This window comes from Schistocerca cancellata, chromosome 3 (assembly GCF_023864275.1).
Source record: "Schistocerca cancellata isolate TAMUIC-IGC-003103 chromosome 3, iqSchCanc2.1, whole genome shotgun sequence".
Classification (NCBI taxonomy): Eukaryota; Metazoa; Arthropoda; class Insecta; order Orthoptera; family Acrididae; genus Schistocerca; species Schistocerca cancellata.
In genome coordinates, this window is record NC_064628.1 from 455,080,642 (window position 1) to 455,099,280 (window position 18,639).

At 40.8% G+C, this 18,639-nt stretch overlaps 1 non-coding gene across 1 annotated transcript; it reads right to left on the bottom strand.

Annotated features, from left to right (window-relative positions):
- Positions 1-1,144: 1,144 nt before the first annotated feature.
- On the bottom strand, positions 1,145-1,219 carry Trnat-ugu (transfer RNA threonine (anticodon UGU)). Its single transcript has one exon. It is a non-coding gene; the product is annotated as a tRNA-Thr (tRNA).
- Positions 1,220-18,639: the final 17,420 nt, after the last annotated feature.

Sequence of the window (18,639 nt, forward strand, 5' to 3'; positions counted from 1 at the left end):
CGATAACAAGGTCTCAACATTACTGCAAAACTGTAAGCGAAGTGACTTTAGTCTTTATGAAGGTCCACTGGATAAGTCTTCAGTGTGAAGATCAATTGGACGTCTTTCCTATTAGTCCAGAGGTGTTCAATGCTTTACCAAGGTGGCTGTCTCGAGAGAAGCACCCTTAAGTGACAGTGGCCGGCCGCGGTTGTCTTGCGGTTCTAGGCGCTGCAGTCCGGAACGGCGGGACTGCTACGGTCGCAGGTTCGAATCCTGCCTCGGGCATGGATGTGTGTGATGTCTTTAGGTTAGTTAGGTTTAAGTAGTTCTAAGTTCTAGGGGGCTGATGACTTAAGATGTTAAGTCCCATAGTGCTCAGAGCCATTTGAACCAAGTGACAGTGAGAAGTGAGATAGCGGTTATTCACCGCGAGGTCGACAATAACTTGGGTGCAAAGTTGGCAATGTGGTTTGCAGCATTAGCTGCATGCCAGATAGGTACATTCTGAAATGGTTCACCCTCGCATCAGGGTTTGGAGGAGGGAATTTTGTCGACGTCCATGCGGTAGGAAGGGAGACGCGATGTCTAACTGATCTTGGCTGGGAAAAACGAGATAGTGAATCGGTCTTGCCGGAAGAGTTTACCGGAAACTACTTTCCATCGGCAAAAAGAAGAAATAAAGAATAGCATGGATTTCTCAACAGAACAATAAGAATAAGATAGAGGCGAGCAGGAAAACAAGTAAAAACCGGCGTCCGCCGCCCACCGATATTAATTCATAACGGAGATGGACAGAATGGATGACTGCGGTTGTGACCCTTTGGTAGCCGATGGAACTGAGCTACACAGATTATATCGGAATTAATCTCCATCTGTAGGGGCATAATACTACATCTCTGGCTACCAAATCGCTAAACAGGTAATACAAAACTCAACGGAGACGCTCCGCAGCTTTTATTAGCGAACTTCTATCAGATATGCCCTTCTCTATCAGAGTCAAACAAAGTATTGTAACCCAAAGTGAATGACGGTAGAAGACTGATGCACGGTGGGCCCACATACTGTGACGACGTCATTTTGCGTAAGTGAAATTACAGTTATATAAATACCATTAGCTGCTGACGGGCGTTTGTATAGATCAACAGAGACAGTTGAAAATGTGTGCTCCAACCGGGACTCGAACCCGGGATCTCCTGCTTACATGGCAGACGCTCTAGCCATCTGAGCCACCGAGGGCACAGAGGATAGTGCGACTTCATGGATTTATTACCGGCACGCTCCCCGCGAGACACTCATTCTCAACTTATAGTCCACACACTACATTCATAGTGCCCCTGCCATTATGCCCATTACTCGCGGCAGACAATCCACCGAGTCCCGTAAGAGTTCAGGCAAATCGTGTGCATCCGCACTGAAGAAGGTCATCAGCCGGTTAGCCTTAAACGATATGAAGATGGCATCTGTTCTTTCGGAGATGTCCGAAAGAACAGATGCCATCTTCATACTGCGTAGGTAGTTTCAGACTGAACGGGTCAAGCGTAATCATATGTCGCTCAAAATAGTTTTGCCATTCCCTCAGAATTACATTAATGAACGTTCTGCTCGCCCAGTGGAAATGGAATTGCGTCTGCTGTATAGCGCTAGCGTAGTGGGAGGCGGTTGTTAGGGGTGCTAGCTTTTTACACCAAGTCACTCGATTCAGTAGAAAATATTAAGTGAACATATCTCACAGTCTAGGGCGAGCTTTACAAAAGCAGTGGAGCCTCCTAGATATTGAGGAATATCACTCCGTTACAGTATAAAAATAGTACAATGTAAAAGAACTCCTAGAACAGGTGAAGGGAGCATTGCGTGTCCACTCTAAAGAAGGCATTAATTTAAGTGCGACATGGTCTGAGTTCTTGTGCTGACTCAGTAACATAACAAACTCTCTGTGAAAAAAATACAGGGCTGCAGGCAGCTAGAAACTCACGCTATTCAGGGTTAAGCAGCACTGACAGCATCCGGCATGATGTTGCCAAACTTGCCCGTAGAATGTAAACATCTAAAATATTCAGAGAGGGGGAGGGCGAGGTGGCTACATAGCAACGCACCAGTATCCAGAAAGATATATTAGTATCTAAAGAGAAAGGGTTACTCGCTACTTACAAACTAATATAATATCAAACACATAACATTATAATCATCACACTTTACTAAGCTACTGCCAGCATCACATAAGCTTTGGAGGAAGTTCTAGCAGGGACCACTCTTTGCTGGCTTACTTACAAGTACGCCAGTGCATCTTTAAAAGAGATCCAAGAGTAGATAGTAAGTTCACTGACGTCGGGATACTGCATGTTCATCAATATCGAAGGCAGAATATTTCGGCAGTGGCCAGTCAGTATTACAATTAATCATCCTTGCTGAAGTAGGAGCTGGCAGTTCGAGCCAAGAGAATATTAATGGTCGTGGGGTTTCACTTAAACCAAGTAGGAGGACTGTCATTCCAGGTAACAAATGCGTTCCTTGTTGTACGGCTTAGTCCTCTTTTCGACCGAAACACGTTAAAATGTGTGTTCGTAACATCGATTAAATTTCCACCTTTACTTTTGGAGGCTCTGAGCACTATGGGACTTAACATCGATGGTCATCAGTCCCCTAGAACTTAGAACTACTTAAACCTAACTAACCTAAGGACAGCACACAACACCCAGCCATCACGAGGCAGAGAAAATCCCTGACCCCGCCGGGAATCGAACCCGGGAACCCGGGCGTGGGAAGCAAGAACGCTACCGCACGACCACGAGATGCGGGCAACTTTTGGAGGCGTTAACACATAAATACAAGTCAGACACTGGGAACAATTTGTGTTGAAACGGATTTTAATTTATTTAGCGACCACAGTGTGCTAGAAGTGGAGAGCAGCTCCAGTGATTACCAATCACGATACCTAACAAATGTATGTAAGCTACCTCTTATCACACGTGCATATCGAGTAGTCAGTTAGAGAACGCAGACAGAGTGAGGATGCTGGGTGCAGTAGGATGCAATGCTGTAGTCATGCAATCACTGAAAAGCAAAAATCTGTGAGGCAGAGGGTAGTAACTTTCTTCCTTGCTGCAGCTACAAAGGGGCAGTGAGGGGCGTAGCGGTGTATGGCAGTGCACAAGGCTGGCAAGAGAACTGTCCAATCCGATATGTGGAAACCTGCCCTGAATTTTTTTTATATACAGGAAGAAAACACCGAAGGAAAATGTGAAAATTGTAGCTTGTAAGGCACAGTTCAAGTAATAAAAAAAAAAAAAGTTTGACATTTGGCAAATTCATACCTCGCCAGACGGCTGTAGAAATGTATATCCTTGTCGTATTTGTAGCAGACAGCGCTTACACAACACGGCGGGTGCATATCCATGGTTTACGGCACATTGGTAAACAGATAACACTGCACAGTGTGGTCGTAATTTTGTAAAGCAAATTTCACTTTCAGTTGACAGTTTCTCAGACGCAGCTGTTAACAGTCACTACGCAATCTAATTCGCAACTCATTTAATATCCATAATAATTAGCGGTTGATTTTGCGGTATCACTTAGAGTTAATAATGTGATGACACTAAATTAGTTTTCCTTGTAGATTCTTTTAACATCTTTGCCAGTAGCGTCTGTCTTTGTACACGTTCCAGAGATTCACAGTTATATGGAATCCAATTTCTGTTTTTAAAGTTGCAAAAAGATGAAATATGTTGAAGTATGCAATCAAAATCACCTACACCTTCTGAAGACCTACATATTTATTATTTAATAGTTAATTCATGGACGTTCATTCAAATGATACCGACATTTCATTAGAAATTGTAAAAATATTAGTGGAAACAGTGAATAACTCGGTGAATTGTGGTTAGAAGGATGAATTTTGTGATAATTAACGTCCAGAACATAAACCGATTACCGTCCAAGCCCAACGAAAGCATGTGCAGTAATAGCTTTCAGGGAGAAAAAATAAGCTATTAACTTTTTGTTACACAAAAGAAGGAGAAGACGCTTATATGTAAGCACTCCGCAAAGCCGGTTTCGTTTCGTGAGATCTGAATATCAACTGTATGAATGAAAAGAAAAAGAAGTACAAAAATGTTTAGGAAAATTCAGGAACATAGAAGTAATAAGTCATTGAGGAATGAAATGTGCAGGAAAGCTAAGGCAAAATGGCTACTTGAGAAATACGAAGAAACCGAAAAAGATAAAATTAAGCTTAAGGGCCGTAACATTAACAGTGCAGTGTTAAATGCAGAGCAGAGAGCGGATAAATGGAAAGGATTGATAGAGAATCTTTATGAGGGGGGAAAACTTTTCTGACGACGTGATAGAACGAGAAACAAGAGTTGATATGGAAGAGATAGGGAATCTCCTATAAGAATCTGAATTTAGAAGAGCTTTGGGAGAGTCAAAATCAAATAAAGCAGAAGGGATAAATAGCATTCCATCGCAAATCATTGTAAGAGCTATGAAATCGACGCTACCGAAGTAGAATTTCGGAAATGCTTCATCCACACAATTCCCTAGATTGCAAGCCCCGGTGAGTGCGAGAATTGTCGTACAATCAGGTTAACTACTATGCAACCAACTTGCTAACAAGAATAACATACAGAAGAATGAAAACGAAAACTGAGTTGCTGTTAGATGACGATCAGTGTAGCTTTATGGAAGGTAAAGGCACGAGAGAGGCAGTTCTGACTCTGCGGTTGATAATGAAAGCAAAACTGAAGAAAAAACAAGACACCTTCATTGGATTTGTCGACCTGGAAAAAGCGTATGACAGTGTCATATGAAGCAAGATGTTCGAAATTCTGAGAAAAATGGGAGTAAGATAAAGACAAAGATGGGTATTGTACAATATGTGCAAGTGTCGAAGAAGCAATGACGGACGTAAGGTTATAGAATGGGATTAAAATTCAACATGAAAGGACATCAGTGTTAAGATTCGCTGATGATTTTGCTATCCTCTGCGAAATTGAAGAAGAATTGCAGGATCTGTTGAATGGTTTCAACATTCTAATGAGTACGGAATATGAATTAAGAGTAAATCGAAAAATAACGAAAGTTATGAGAAGTAGCAAAAATGGGAACAGCGAGAAACTTAACATCACGATTGGTGAATTCTGCTATCTAGGCAGCGATATAACGCAGAGCAATGAGGACATAAAAACCCGACTAACCCTGGGAAAATGGGCATTCCTGTTCAAGAGAAGTCTACTAGTATCAAACATAGGTTTCAATCTGAGGAAACAAGTCTACGTTTGAAACACAGAATGGTGTGGTGGTGAGACATGCGCAGTGGGAAAATCGGAATAGAACAGAAGCATTTGATATGTGGTGCGACAGAAGAATGTGAAAATTTGTTGGACTGATAAGGTGAGGGGTGCAGAGGATCTACACAAATTCGCCGAGGTAAGGAACATGAAAAGCATCGAGGAATAGAAAGGAAAAATATCGGACATACGTGAAGACATCGGGGAATAACATCCAAGATACTAAAGGGAGCTGTAGAGGGTAAAACCTGTAGAGAAAGACAGAGACTGGGTTACATCCAGAAAATAATGGAGGACATAGGTTGTAAGTGCTGCTTTTAGTCGAAGAGGTTGGCACAGGAAAGGAATTGATGTCAGGCCGCATCAAACCAGTCTGAAGCTGATGAGCCAGAAGAAAGAAAAAATTAAACTCACGAAAGATTTAGAACTGCTCGTGAGAGTCAATGTACCGTTACCAAGGCAGATGTGGAGACTAGATGCTGTGAATTGCAAGTGAGATGAATATTACTGATTTCCAAGCTTTCTGCACCATTTTAAATAGATTCAGGAAATTATACGGATTGGGAAGTCGCCAATTTAGGAAGTTTCCCTCAAGTAAACATGTAGAGGAGATGTCAGTAATAGGTGAAACTACAGAGAAATTTGCAGCTGACCTGAAGCTGAAGCATCTTGTTACTCCTAAAATAGTGTCTATAGCCAATCAGCTTTCGTGCAATAACTGCGAAGAAACCGCACTTCATCATTTACAGCGAAAGAAGACAGAGACGCCTTGCAGTCGAAGAAAGCTCTGATACATTCGTAAACGACAATTCCAGTGATAAGCATCAGTGGATAGCTGTTTCTGCTGTATTGTGCCTCTCTTCATGAGTCTCTGGGCACATCAGAAAAAAACTGTTAAGCTGCAAAAACTTGTAATCGACGTGGCAAAATGAAGAAAAAATGTCTGAGAATAAGCCTCAATATTACATCAGATATTTGTTACCAACACTAGGAAATTATCAATTGGTTTTGTTGGACAGTGGGCCTGGACATAACAATACCTCTGCCTGCAGGAAGACAACGAAAAGACTGCTAATATAATATGGATTCCACCCGTAACTAATAGTGTGATTCAGCCGATCAATAAAGTAATTTTTCTACAGCGTGAGGCATTTTTCATAAAACTGTTGTCAATATAATTTCCGACAGCTCTTTGTCATTTCAAATTTATCAGTGAATCGGTATTACTAAACTTCAGACATTTGTACAGTCGTGGACAAAACGAGCGAGACCCCTCGCCTTTTCGTTATGCTGATCCGCACCGCTTTAAAGTCTGCTACACAGCATAACAGGCAAGGCGACGAAGTGCTACCAACATACTATGCACTTGCGTGAAATTGACAAACTATCTGAACTTTTTTAAGCTGTTTTCAATAATTTGTAAGACTATATTAATGCTGATTAGTGTGTTAAATACAACACGTAAATATAAGACAGAATGAAGGAAGAAACGCTAATTGGTATGAACTGTACCAATAAAAATGAATTTCAACTTATCGAGATAACATAACTGTTTTAGTAAGACAAAGAACGCCGGATCGTTACGAATTAGCAAAATATTATCCGCTTTCGGCCGCGAAACGGTCTGTGTCAACGTTCAGACCAGTCCTACTGGATTACCGTTGCTGACCTACCATGAAAGTGTGCAAATTTAGCAAAGCGTGAAGATTCATAACGAAATTCAGTTAAAAATCATTCAGTGCCACACTTAAGTCAATTCCATTATTGACAGAAGCGGAAAAAGTAGGCAGTAACATGTATGAAATTCTACAAGAGTGTCATATTGACATGCACAGGGCGGCAGTACAGAATAAAGGTAGCGATAAAAAGTATTGAGGGCGCGAGAATTTCTTAAAATTGCTTTACTGATATTCTACCTGCCTCCATCGAGATTAGAACCGAAAACAAACCAGACCTTCCTTTCACTACGCTAGCAGCCAACCCAGGCAAACAGCCCTCTATTATTACCCCAGACATGAATAAGCCGGCAATTTCGCAATGAAAATGGTAAAATGATCTACAGATTCTGTTCCATAGAGCTTTCTGGGCTCAAAAACATGAATTTTCTTCCTTTATGTCACCGCTTATGTGATAATCATTCGGGATGTTTATCGAAATAACAAAATACTCTTATTAGAGGGTAAATTTAGTGGGATAATTCTGCACCACCTCAGGAAATAAACGGCTACATAGCTGCCAAACATATTCTACACTGTTTCGAATTCTCCACTAGACTCGCCACAGCCAGAAAACGTTCATTAGCCTAAGTGTTTCTTAAGCTACCTAGCAATGGGAATGTTCGCACTTCTAAAACACGGTAGCATTAATACTGGGATGTGAATTACAACGTGTGTAGGCAAATGGATTCTATTTGCATTCCTGTAAACGTGATTTGGATCGAAAGCGTAGCTACGATTAATATGCTGATGTATCGACTACAACTAGAACATTTCGAATAAAGAGTAGGGGGTGTTATTTATGCGGCCCTCATCTTCAGTAGCTGTCGTAGCTGTTTTCGTTGTTAGGATTTCGTCACCTAAACCGGTAAAAACGGAACCCTACTAGTCTCACTCTCTTGACCGTCTATCGGTCTACCCAACCGTCTATCGGTCTGCGCCAACTTATAGGGAGGTTCCCTTGTTAGCTATGAAACAACTGTAGCGAAACGGAGCATCCTCGTTATCCATGTGATGGATAAGACGACTAATTCGCAACATAAATGTCAGTGTAAGCATCAATTTATGTTGGAACGTGCTTCCTGGACCAAATAACATACGTTTCCTACGACTTCAATACGAATCATGAAGCAAATGTAATTTAAAGGACATAAAAATATCGAGTGATTTTATTAACATAATTATAAACCACCCACGAACATAAATCGATGATCACATAGTTGTAAAAAAGTAGTCTACAGTATTGCCATTGTCCATTATACTAGCAGCAGGAAGAAAACGTACGCTCAGCTGTGATGAGATATCTTGCACTGACGAAGCTCGCGCTTCGAAGACACCACAGCATCGTCTGCCACCATTTCATGGGAAACGAAATATCTCAAGTGTACAGCCTTAGACATAAAAACACCGCCGGCGCAAGCACCGTGCGATCCGCGATATGACGCCGTTGAAAGCACGGCTAACCCGCGCCGGAAAGCTGTTAATATCATCTGATGTTGCTAACAAGTTATTTACTTCTGGTGAATGATTTTCTGCGCAGTTCATTTAAGATAGAATAACTAAAATATATTTGATGTTACGGAAGACGAAGGACGCCTAATTCATTTCCCTCTCTTTACTTATGATGTTACATTCGCAATCTGAGCATACGTATTATCCATAACCACACTTTAGCGCCACACAGATACGTGAATGAAACACATTGGAGTACAGTTTTAGACATAAAAACTGACCGCTGGCCGCCTGCCACAGAGACTAAGTCCGAGTCTATTCACTTAACGTAGCCAATAAAACTGACCGGCCATCTGCACAATATGGGAACACTGTAAGATGCGGAAGCGTTAGGAGGAAGTGTTGTCTACTTCCGAGTTGTTCTCGGATTGTGTGAGCCCGTGGTCTAGTGCTAGCCGGCACGGTAGCTCAGCGTGTTCGGTCAGAGAGCCGGTTGGCCTCTGTAATAAAAAAACTGAGTGGAAGGATCAACCACCGAACTTGAACAGGATGTCCTGCGACGTCCGCAACGACCAAACACAACGATCAATAATGAACAATAAGAAAAAAAAGAAAAGAAAAAATGGTAATCGTCATGCATTCTAAGCTTATGGTCGCCTGTTCGTGTCCAACTATTTTTTTTTACCACATTTCGGTCTAAAGTTATGATTCTGATTGACCATCGAAGATAATTCGCTTAACATTCTACCCACCAGCAACGACAAGTATTCCAGAAACAATTCCGCAGGACAGCTCGTGGCTGCGCCGCGATCATAACAGCTTCCGTTCGAGCGTTTCCTCGCGCTGCAGCGGCTACCGGCCACCGGCCAGACGCCACCCGCCGCCTGAAATCCGGCGCCGCCCATGTGAACGCGGCGCCGCGTTGTCAGTGTATGTATCAACCGTCATTTTCGAATTTGAAGTTATAGTTATCATCTTGCAGTTAAGCACTGGATTTTGCATACTTGAAAATCATGAACTACAGTTAAGCATTGTAAAATTGAGTCGCAAGTGGAAAAAGGTGTAACATCTGCAACACAACGTTTACTTTTGGTATAACAGAGGGGTGAATGCAGAGGAGGCAGCTAGAAAGATTTGAACTGTGTTTGGAGCGAGTGCTTTTGGTAAAAATACGCCAGAAAAAGATATTCGTGTTTCAACAAAGATCGTTCTGGCATGAATGATTTTCCACATTAAGGAAGTCTCGACTACTGATAGATGTGATAGATTACTATTTAACCATCATGCGATGTTTGCATTCAACAGGCAAAGTTCAGAAGTCTGGTGTAGGAGTACTGCATGCTCTAATTCGAAACAACAAAAATCAATGGAGTGACTATTATTGAACGTCATCAGGTCACTCATCGACCATTCCTATGCAGTACTGTTACTGGTGACGTATTTTGTTGCCTTTATTGTCAACTTCCTAAGAAGAAATAAAGGCTGTGCCCCACCAAAAGACGTAAACTCGAGGAAAGAGTAACGTGAACATGATATTTTACATCTGATAATTCCAAAAGTGTGTTTTGGGCTACGAATTCTGCCCCCAGGGTGTGTGCAACACAGCTGGCATTTGTTGCCACAACTGAGACACCTTTCTTTCGCAGTGTAAGAAAATCGAGCAACAAAACTACATCACCTGTGCTACTGTATGATAACGCACTATGTTGATTTGAGAAACAAAACAATCCAGGAGATTGATAGAAAAGTCGTCTGTCAGGCACTTGTATTGATAGGGAAGTCCTCTCTCAAGCACTTGTCCCTCTCGTCTTATATTTGTAAAATTTTACCTTTCCCGCTCTTGATCGATCAACCGTCAAGGCAATTCATTTCTAGACGGAAATACTCTTAAAACTACTCTGGTTTAATGACATCGTTAGAACCAGTAGGTTTCTACAGGCGTAGAATTTGTAAACAACTTTAGCATTGTCAGATCGTTTTAGATATCGTGAAAGAAAATTCTGCTGCTGATTAATTTCTCTTTGATAATTACTGTTGCGTTTAGTAAACTAATGGAAAATGCAATTAAAATATTCACTGTACTAATACAAATTAAATTCAGCTTCCTACAGAAACATCACGACGGCAGTCTATCTTAATAAAGTATTAAGTGTCTGTGAGACGATTGAACCTATTTTAACACGAATTAGTAGGATATTACCAACTTTTGACTTCGAAAAGATCTGTATTTATTTCATTTCCTGTACCATTCGCAAGTATTATGAAAATGTGACATTTCATAGGTAAAATTATGTATTCACAACAACAAAAAATATGTCGGTAGAAAACAAAAGTGGCATTATGAATTTGGCAGTACCGTAAGGTTTTCGCTCTGACACTAAGAGTTACTGAAAGTAGCAAGACGAATTTTGCTCGAGCGTTGTCTTACGATTCCCTTATTGAGTTTTTATCAGCCTGCTTGTAGCTGTGCTACAAAAGAATTAAAAATCTGGCTTTCAGCGAGTCGCGAATGGCGAACGAAAGCAGCTTGCACCTGTTAGCTAAGCATGTTACCTGGGAACTGGTTTTTTCCTAAACTGGGAAGACGTCCATTTGTGGTTGAATTGTTGGCAAATGTCAGTCAGACGTGTGCCGTTGGTCTAAGCGTTTCGGTGTGTTGAATTTGTACCAAAGATTTTTCTACAGATTTTTTCTGCCCAAATAGAGAGTTGAAGTTTCCCATTAGTATTTTCACGTCATCCTGGTGAATTTTGCTCATAGTATTTTCGACTTGGTTCCAGAATTTTTCCCATGCACTTCTAAGCGCTACAGTCTGGAACCGAGCGACCGCTACGGTCGCAGGTTCGAATCCTGCCTCGGGTATGGATGAGTGTGATGTCCTTAGGTTAGTTAGGTTTAATTAGTTCTAAGTTCTAGGGGACTGATGACCTTAGAAGTTAAGTCCCATAGTGCCCAGAGCCATTTGAACCATTTGAACTATTTAACACAAAATGACATTAAAAATTTAAGTTATTCACGAGCAGCTAGTTGAGAATATGTATGAACATTAAATGACACGACGAACCGTCTTGTTCTGCATATGGATTCAAACCCAGCTCATGCAGACTAAGCAAAGATTTCGTGACTGACGGAAACTAACAGTCATTCCTGATTAGGCATACAGAGAGTGATATACCTCGATTTTAGACAGTATCAGTTAGCAAATATCAACTTTAAATTGCATAACGCAAACACTTTTAACAGACGCGAATTCCTACCCAGCATCTATTGTCCCTGTTAACGAACTACGAGAGATGTTAAATATTGCTTCTTCACAAGTAACTTACTTGAAATGCCGTGAGGTAAAGTTGTGTGTTGGACACGGATTCGAACCCGGAACCTAATCGGATTGCCATCGAAGCACAGTCAAATGTGACATATCGGAATTTCGCGGCAGTAACTAGATGTTTTAACTGAAATGACGAGACGAAACATTAATTTTTTCCTTCCCAGGACTCCAACCCGGCACCTATCGCTGTTATATTCTAGAGAAAACTAACGTTAAATATGGGTTTGTTGCACCAGCAGTGACATGTGAGCATGTTTGAACTGAAATAATATGACGAAGAGTTCAGCGCTCACTGGGAATAGAGCCCCACACATATCGTTGTTGACTACACACAAAGAGACGACAGCTACCGAATTTTTCTCCACCAGCTGCTCAGAATAGCATCTTGAACTTACAGTCATCTCGCAAATAGTTCTGTGTCTCACTGGGAGTTAAAAACGTCGGATATCGTTAGTGTTGACAGCGAATGAAAATACATTAAAAATCAAAATTATTATCCACCAGCAGATAGGTGTTCTCATGCTAGAGCTTGATAATACACAATTAAATCTTTAGTGCCGGGCCAGGATTCGATCCCATTCACGCATAATATGTGAAGGTGTTGAGGAATCTGCAGTTTTGAACAAACAACAAATTGTAGTCGAGCTGTATTGCCACGAAGGGATCAAATATCGCGTTAAGGGCGGTCTGAGTTGCATTTCCAGTTCAGAACCAATTTTATCGACATACAGAAGCTCAAATAAAAGATGGAATAAGTGTCCTGTGACCATACATAGCGTTTGTGTCGTCACTTGAAATAAATAACTAGTATAAGAAAGGTTACTGGTGATAGAGCTTCTACATGTCGCCACTCCAGACTTTATTGTGGTTCAACCTTCCGTCTACTTGGTAAAGAAGGAATATCATCTTTAATGTGAATTTTCAGACCACGCAGCCATTATATCTCCTTCACTTGGTGTAGCCAGGAGAGAATGGAATCTGTCTCTCCCTATCTAAAATCATTGACAGAAGTGGGAATCGAACCCAGACCATAGGTATAACAACCTACCATCCGTCCAACAGACCACGAAATCCTCTTCTCTGCGAGTCATTTTTCTATCGTAACGCAGTTGCGCCACACTGGATGAGAATTCTGACACACAGGCTCCCTGTAGTAATTTGCAGCATGTTCAGTAAATTCATTTACTTGGTTGACCGAATCACCATGAACTAGCTGCCTCGGCTACCCAGTGCATACATTCGACTATTTTGTAATCACAGAAATAAAATCACGTTACTGCCACCTACACACAACTGCCAACATTGTAGGATGCAGAAGTTTAAATAAGAAGTGTTCCTTTCCACTTGAGCTATTCTATTACGCTATCTGTTACTAGAAAACGTCGTTCAGTCCAAAAGAAAAGCTGTAACTGTTTGTCTCTCAGAAGTCAAGACCTGGCCATATGCATAATCTCACAGTGCTGTGGAATCCAAAAGTTCTGGAGGAATAGTTGCCGAGCTCTGGAGCTGTTGTAGCTATGTGTCAGCTTGTAGCATAGATAAGATGTCGCGAGTTCGAATACATGCAGTACTACATTTTTTAAAACGCAATTCTGCTCTCTGCTGAAGTTATCAATCTAATGGAACTTTGAACATAATTCCCTTCACTTCTCAACCCAAAGTAGTCGCATGTGGAAAAAGGACTAACTACTGTGACATTTTGTTCTATTCAGTTTAATAGACAGCAGGCAGCAGATGCATCTCGAAGATGAGCAGGGAGAGTGCATCGTGCCATAATATGTCAGAAAAGTATTTTCTACATTAGCCGTCGTGTGGTAGTGATATTTGATTCTTCTTCAAACTTTGATTGACAGCTTTAACTCAGAACAAATTTTCTACATGCATGTAATCAATAAACTGCATGTGCATTGTCAGACTGTCATAGGTAACATCAGAGAATTCGCATATATCGTTGATGATTAATTTCTCTCTCATATTTACTATTGTTTTAACAACACTAAAGGAAACCTTACGAAAATTGTGCACTGTATTATAAGAAATGAAAAAAAACTAACCATGATAACCTTACGACGAAAGTATCTGTACACAAGCATGCCTCTATCGACACGAATTAATAAAATTCTACTCACTTAGATTTTGATTGCGTCTGTGTTTAATTGGTATGCTGTGTCATACTCAAGAGGTATGCAAATGTGGCATTTCATAAATATAGTTACGTATTCCTAGAAACCCAAAATTCGCTTGTCAGCAGCGGAAAGAGGCGTTACCTGTTGTGCAGCATTGTAAGTTTTTCAACATTGCACTATGAGCTGAAAGCATTTTCTTGCGATTTCCTTATTGATGTTTGATCTGACTGCTTGTAGCTCTTCCACAGAAGGGATAAAAACGTTTCAGTCAGTGAGACTGGAACTGCGAACCATAACAGACGCTGTTTCACAGGTCAGCACGTTACCACAGAGCTGGCGAGGAGGTATGGGTCTCAGCTTCCTATTACGACGGCAATAGTAACTAGAACTCGTAAACCGCTATTTAAAGGTCGAGATTAGTTGCGATTTCCACCTGCAACGACTTTCCTGGGCTGAAAACCGTAAATTTTCAATCTTTTGTTACCCTTCAAGCTATAATAACTCAGATTATTCAATGGAAATGACAGGTAAAATCAAGTGAACTTTGAGGCTTAATTCCGTGCACACCAGGAAGTAACTCGTCGATCACAGAGTTGCCAAACATACGTTGCCTTGTTGCCAAATCTCAGTTACAGTACCAGCAGGAAGAAGACGAACCGATGTGATCCTACAGCGGTCTGGGAAGTGACCATAGCTGGTGTCTCCAAGTCGCGGCTGCTACGGCCTGGAATACGTAATGCGTCTGATTCGCTTTCTGTAACTAGGTTTAGGGACTGGAGCGTAGTTACTAATAATACTCAGAACTGACTGCAAACTGAGCATCATAAATCAGTAACTCTCATTATTGTTTTTATATTTCTTTCGTAAGTGCACTCAAAACTAAGAAAGTCATTCACAGGCGTTTTCGTGCCTCGCCGATAGTCGAGCACAACATACAAATAAAAATAAAAAAGAATGTGTGTGTGTGTGTGTGTGTGTGTGTGTGTGAGAGAGAGAGAGAGAGAGAGAGAGAGAGAGAGAGAGAAAGAGAGAGAGAGAGAGAGAGAGAGAGAGAAATAAAAAGCAATGAGAGAGAGTGTAAAAAATTGTTGTAAAGAAATTGAATCATGGTATTTAAAGAAATCTTTCATTAAAATGACACGTTCCACATCATTACGAAATGTCGTATCCATGATCTATGGAACAAGAGTTAATCTAATGTAATCTAATCTAATCTAATCACATCATATTGATGATTAGCCATGAAGAGTCATGAATTACCGAAAGTTTTGCCAATACCAGTAACCAAATCTAAACTTGAAAATAAAAGACGACAATTTTTGTAATAAACCGTGACTCCTATCAAGACCCTTTCATCCCTGTTATCTAACCACGAAAGATGTCTGATATACCTCCATTCTGAAGTAACAAAGTGTGCATGCATTTAAAGATGAAGTGCATGATGTGAAGTTCTGTGACGGAGATACGAACCCAACACGTAATCCGATTGTTAACTAAGAAAAATCAAATGTTACGTATCGGTTTTTCTTACGAGCCGCTAGGTGTCTGAATCTAAAATAAGGATACAAACTTTTGTGCCTAAGCGACAATCGAACTGCACACCTACCGTGCATCCACGAATATAGCTTAAGTATCAGTTGCTTACTCATGAACAGTAAGATGTGTGCGTGTTTGACCAGAAATAACGACACCTGTTGCGATTGTTGGCAACACATGAACAGACATTGAAACTGCGCGTTAATTTTCACTAGCAGGTGGGTGTGCACTTGATAAAGCTAGAAATGAAATTATGAATATTTTTGTACTGGATCAGGTTTCAGACCCACATACTTACCTTTGGAGGAGACCTAGAGAAGATTGCAGTCTTGGGAAAAGGAACGAAATGACTGAACTATACTGTTCCGAGAGATTCAGATCCTCGAAAGAGGAGATACGAATTCGAATCACAGTCCAGCACCAAATTTTTAAACGTCTCTAGTTCAATCAAGTACAAGTAAAATAAGAGCCCTGTCCCTTTAAATGGCTATCGGTTCATCAAATAAAATAAAATTTTCTAATGTAAGTAAGCTTACTGGCGACTGTATTTCTTTTTACCATGACTTCCGCTGTGTCATTTCCCAACGTAAACCGGCTCTGCCCAGTTGGTAATGAAGGAACGTGATGTTTAATGCGGATTCTGGATTATAACGTCTTTCTCTTGAGGTTACCAGAGGTAAAATAAATCTGTTTGTGCCTCTTAAAAGTAAATGCCTGAACCCACGCATTGCACCTGTGATAGCTCGTTCCACCAGACCATTGTGGCCACATTACCCAGCCCCAGGAGTGTGCTGTAACGGATGATGTGCTTAGCTTACAAAATTAGTCACGGTGGAAAAAATGCGAGTCTATTAAATGGTCAAGTAGAAGCAAGCTTCTGACGCAGAGATTATGCTACTCTCATGTCAGCAGGATGTAAAGACTCTTCTAGGCATCATAGGCTGGATGTGAAGCCATTTTGATTTTTCACAAATTCAGCAAATTTCTTAGTTCGAGAAAATCCACTGTGAAGTGTGAAGTTGCCGGATAATTCGATTATTACTGTTATTATTAATATCATTTTATTCATACCGCTGATGGAACACGACCGTAGTCTTGAGGTAAAACGCAAGACCAGCTAATATGACGTCTGGCGACCGAAAGCACATATCGACAACATTTTTATCGCCCCTTTCCTCTCGGTGCTGAAGCTATGAGTGTAATTCAAGCGAATCTACAATATCATATTAGCTGGTCTCGCGTTTAACCTCAAGACTACGGTCGTAGTCAAGAGTAATGTACTAAGACTGGAGTCAAGACTTCCTCTGGGAAGTGCCGCAGTCTACATGTTGCTAGATCGAGCATATTGCCAGACATAGAATTCTGAGAGGAGCATGACTGTATTGTCCACCTTACGTGAACGACTCGGCGGTCAATTTTTTGGTCTGAGACTGTATCTACAACACATATTGCACGCTTAAGACCCAGAAGAATTTAAAAAAAAGTAGTTTATGAGAGCAACGTTAACCATAGCGTTCGAAGTATTCATAGTATTGTATACGTGTGTGTAAACGCCTTCCAATGACCACTCAAGAAAGACAAGGATACACAGTCTAGCTTCAATATTATAAATACGCCTCAGTTTGTGGATGAACTCAGACTTAGGTTGATAATAATTTTGAAAATATAGCAGCACTGTACCCATTGGTGTTAAACTCGTTTTCAACCAATGATTCCCACAGCTACAGGGATACTACTTGTGATACCTCCTAGACAAAATACTTAAGCAGTGTTATCAGACGAAAAGATCAACCTGACACAAACTGTGGGAAGTTTGTTTTACAACCTTCGTACCTGGATATTCAGCTTTTTCCTATTTGAGGTATCTGTGAACGTTGCTGCTTAAGACGATTTAAGCATAAACTAGTTTCCCTCAGCTTCGACAATGTTTAAAGAAATCGTCTTATCGGCACTAAATCGTGGTTTGTGAATTGTTTACCGGCCGTACTCTTCCGTATTTTGCCGGTTGGAAGGCGAAAGCTTACTGACAAATTTCACACAAAAATTACTGTTACAGTGTACTTATGGAGCCAAATGAGTCAACTGCGTATTTTCCGGTGAGAAAGAGCACTGGCAAACAGTCTTCGCTACATTAGGTTATTTAAACTGGTGTCACTCTAAGCTAGAATTTATGGTCAGCGACTAAGGGTAAGGTCAACGTTTCGAATGCGAGTTTTGCGACTGTGAAATACTTTTATACATTATAGAAGCGAATATTAAATTTGCACTAATATTGCGAAAATTTAGTACTTGGACAGCTTAGAATGAAAATACTTCTGTTTATTGCAAAGGGAAACAATAGATTTTCTAAAACACTGTCTGTCATACACTACTTGAAACAGGTCATGTCGACCAAATCATGTGGAAGAACTAACAGCAACGTATATCGGAAGGCAGTAAGATCTCTTGCCTTTTGGTTTGTCAGTACTCGATAGCCATTTCTAGGCGAAAGTAAATGAAAAAAGGCAGTGCGTTTTTTTTACCAAGTAACGTCTTCGTCAATTACTTTAGTTTTAATGTAATCTACGAGTAATTGCTGGTGTTTGATATTAACATGAAAAGGATTCCGTAGACAGGGAAAGAACCTGTTCTTGGGAAACTACTTCTATAGTGACCAAAAGGCACTAAATGATGTTCAAGCACTTGTGTTACAGCAGCAGTATGAATAAAATGATATTAATAATAACAGTAATAATCGAATTATCCGGCAACTTCACACTTCACAGTGGATTTTCTCGAACTAAGAAATTTGCTGAATTTGTGAAAAATCAAAATGGCTTCACATCCAGCCTATGATGCCTAGAAGAGTCTTTACATCCTGCTGACATGAGAGTAGCATAATCTCTGCGTCAGAAGCTTGCTTCTACTTGACCATTTAATAGACTCGCATTTTTTCCACCGTGACTAATTTTGTAAGCTAAGCACATCATCCGTTACAGCACACTCCTGGGGCTGGGTAATGTGGCCACAATGGTCTGGTGGAACGAGCTATCACAGGTGCAATGCGTGGGTTCAGGCATTTACTTTTAAGAGGCACAAACAGATTTATTTTACCTCTGGTAACCTCAAGAGAAAGACGTTATAATCCAGAATCCGCATTAAACATCACGTTCCTTCATTACCAACTGGGCAGAGCCGGTTTACGTTGGGAAATGACACAGCGGAAGTCATGGTAA